Source organism: Canis lupus, chromosome X (assembly GCF_011100685.1).
Source record: "Canis lupus familiaris isolate Mischka breed German Shepherd chromosome X, alternate assembly UU_Cfam_GSD_1.0, whole genome shotgun sequence".
Classification (NCBI taxonomy): domain Eukaryota; kingdom Metazoa; phylum Chordata; class Mammalia; order Carnivora; family Canidae; genus Canis; species Canis lupus.
The window spans coordinates 28,663,047-28,667,035 of NC_049260.1; positions in this window are offsets into that span (position 1 = coordinate 28,663,047).

Here is a 3,989-nt window from a genome sequence, read left to right on the forward strand (position 1 = left end):
GTTTTATTCCAAAAATCTTCTAGTTTTACATTTTAGACTTAAGTATATGATTCATTTTGAAATTATTTTTTAATCAAGTATGAGATTTAATTCAAGTTTTTTTTTTCCTGGTCTATGGGTATCCAGCTGCTCTAGCACCATTTGTGGAGAAGATCATCCTATTCCAATGAATTGCTTTCACAATTTTGTCAAAAATCAGTTGGCTGTACCTGTATTAACTTTTTTATTCTCTATTCCCATCCTTTCACAAATACCAATCATAACAACACTGTATAATAAATCTTCAATCAGGCATAGTAATTCCTCCCACTATAATCTTATTTGTCGAGATGGTTTTAGGAGTGAGTGTATTTCATCTAAATTGTCAAATGTATGACTTCTGAGTTTTTCACAGTATTACCTCATTTTCCTACTGATTTCAGGATCTTTAGTGGTCTTCTCAATATCGGTAATTTGTATTTTTATTCTTTGTCAGTCTTGCTAGAGGTTTCTGTTTTATTATTTATTCACCCTTGAATCATATTTTGCTTCACTGAGTTCTTTTCCTGTTTCTACTTGCATTGTTCTTGGTTCTTCTATTTCATTTCTCCTGCTTGCTTTGAGTTTATGATGCTATTCTCTCTTCTCATCTCTTGATGTAGGAGTTTAGATTATTGAGACTTTTCCTCCTTTCAAATGTATCCATTTCAAGCTATAATTTTCCCTTACAGCACAGCTTTACCTGAACTACAAAATTTCTCATTTTTTATTATTACTTTCACTCAGTTCAATGCATTTTTAAAGTTTTCTCTTCAGACTCCTTTTCAGATCGCATGATTTATTTCATAGTCTCTTGTTAAGTTTCCAAGTGTTTGGAGATTTTCCTGTTCTCTTCTGATAGTGGTATCTAGTTTGACTAGAGAGCACATTGTGTATGATTTCAATTTCTTTAAATGGTTGAGGTTTCTTTTATGCCCAGAATAGTGTCTATCTTATTGTGTATTCTGCAGATGTTGAGTGTTCTATAAATATTGAATGGATCCTGCTGGTTAATGGTGTTAAGCTCTGTATCTCTGAAGATCTTCTGTCCAGTTAATCAGTTATTGAGAGAGGGGTTTGAAGTTTCCAACTATAACTGTAGTTGTGTCTATTACTCCTACCAGTTCTATCCATTTTTTATTTCACTTACTTTGCAGTTCTGCTGCTTGGAGCAAACACATTTATGATTGATAAATTTTCCTGGTACACTGACCTTTTTGACATTAGGTAAAATATGTCTCTGTTTTTCAATTTTCTTTGTACTGAAGTCTCCTCTATTTGGTGTTAGTTTAGTCAGTCCAGTTTTAATATATACAATTATATCTTTTTCTAGCTTTTACATTAACCTACCTATATTAGTATAGTTTAAGCAGGTTCATCTAGATAGCACATTGGTGGATCATCTTCTCTTTATCTGCTCTGCCAATATCTGTAATGATTTTGTTTTAATTCATGAGAGAGAGAGAGAGAGAGAGCAGAGAGAGATAGGCAGAGGGAGAAGCAGGCTCCATGCAGGGAGCCCGATGTGGGACTCAATCCCAGGTCTCCAGGATCAGGCCCTGGACTGAAGTTGGTGCTAAACCACTGAGCCACCTGGGCTGCACTATCTGTAATGATTTTATTAAGAGTGTTTACACTTAGGGTAATTATTAATATGTAATAGCTTAAGTTTGCCAATTTATTACTCTTGTTTGTTTTCTCTGGTTCTGTTCCTCTGTTTCATTTCCTGTCTTCCTTTGGGTTACTTGAGTAGTTTTTAGTGTTTTGTTTATTAGTGTTTTTTAGTGTATTTCTCTGTACAATGTAATTAGTGGTTGCTCTAGGTAACACAATATACACATATAACTTCAAAATCTATCGGTTTTGCTTCCTTACTATTTCAAATGAAGTATAGATATTTTGTTTCCATTTAGGTCCCTTTACCATTCGCACTTTGGAAATATAATTATCTTAGCTGTTTCTTTTACACCTATTAAGCACCACATCAGGTGGTGGTATAACTCTTGCTTCAACAATAAAATATGATTTAAAAAACTGAGAAGGCTAGTCTATTATTTTTATTATTACCTATTTCTACACTCTTCTTTCCATGCTGACATTCCAAGCCTTTTTCTGTTATTTCTTTTCTGTTTAGACAACTTCCTTTAGTCCACTCTTTAAGGGTAGGATTACTAACAACCAATTATCTTAGTTTTCCTTCACTGGAGAATATTTTTATGTCCCCTTAATTCCTAAAAGGTTTTTTTCCTCACCATAGCAATATAGTACACAGTCTAATCTGTTTGAATCCTTATGCTTTGGGTCCTATTAATAATTGTTCATTCCCTTCATATATTTAGTGCTACAACAGTGTTAGCTGTATGAATTCATGTTCTTTCACTTTACTCATATAACCACTGCCTTAATTGAGGCTCTGATAATGTTTCTTCTGTATAAATTCTTTCTACTTGGTTTGCCAAATTAGGTACTAGAATATCCATTCCTCAATTTCAGTATAAAAATTTATATTTATGCATTAATCAAATAAGTATCTGTTGAACACTTACAATATACTTTGGCACTTAGAAGATTTGTTCTGAAGTTAAAAAACACTCCTGCTTTTCATAACATTACAGAGTAGTCAAGAACATAAAGAAACACACAAAACAGCTTATTCATAATGGACAGCAAAATATACTTAGGTTCCAAAATCACAGGTATTCCCTTTCCTCTCTTTAAAGGCCCCTTTACATAAAAAATCTATTTTGAATTTCCTTCTGTGTGTTCTAAAGACAATACTACTATGAGAATACTATTTACTTGAGGAGGCTGTTTTATCTAATTCAAAGTTCCATCTCATCATGATTTTATAAACTTTTTCTAAATTCAAAGAGAGAAGATACATGTTCTTTTAAGTCCCAAGGTTCACTGAAAAACCTAAAATATGATGTATAAATGCCACAACTAGTCAATAAAAGTGACAAACCAAAAGGTCCACAATCCTGGCTCCCAGGATTTTGTTTCTTCTTCTTCTTCCTCTTTTTTTTTTTTTTAATTAAAGAGAGTGTATGAGTGGGGTGGGAGGAGGGATGGATGGTCTGAGAAAGAGAGAGGGAAAGAATCTTAAGCAGACTTCCTGCTAAGAATGGAGCCTGACACGGGGTTCAATCTCATGACCCTGAGATCATGACCTGAGCTGAAATCAAGAGTGAAACGCGTAACTAAGTCACCCAGATGCCCGTTTTATTCCTTCCATCCAATTATTTTATCATCCTATTTTTCTGCCAATATCCCTCTTTCCTCTAATCATTGGAAGAAGTAAAACTTACAAAACAACTATTACTCTAGGTTTATGGAGAATATTGTCTAATTCCACAGAATTTGGTGATTGCCCTTATGATTATCCTTAAATTATATCCAGAGCTAATTTTTCTCCATCACTTTCCCCCTTTCTAAAAATTTTATTTATTAAATTACATTTAAGTAATTTCTTTTTTTAAAGATTTTATTTATTTATTCATGAGAGATATACAGAGAGAGAGAGGAAGAGACACAGGCAGAGGGAGAAGCAGGCTCCATGCAGGGAGCCTGACGTGGGACTGGATCCCGGGTCTCCAGGATCACGCCCTGGACTGAAGGCTGCGCTAAACTGCTGAGCCACCGGGGCTGCCCATACATTTAAGTAATTTCTACACCCAACATGAGGCTCAAACTCACAAGCCCAAGATCAAGAGTCACATGTTCTACTGACTAAGCCACCCAGGTGCCCCTCTATCCTTCTTATTAATTGGGAGAGAAGGCAATACTTTCTTCCCACCTGCAATTCCAGCATCTGCCATCCTACCAATGGCTTGCCATTTGATATATCAGGTTCTATCCCAATTGACTGAAACACCAATAGTAACATCCTCCTTGTTTTACAATGGTAAGTCTATTGTCAACTTCTATTCTGCATGAAATGGTATGTCAGGGAGGCAAGACTTTTTCCTCCC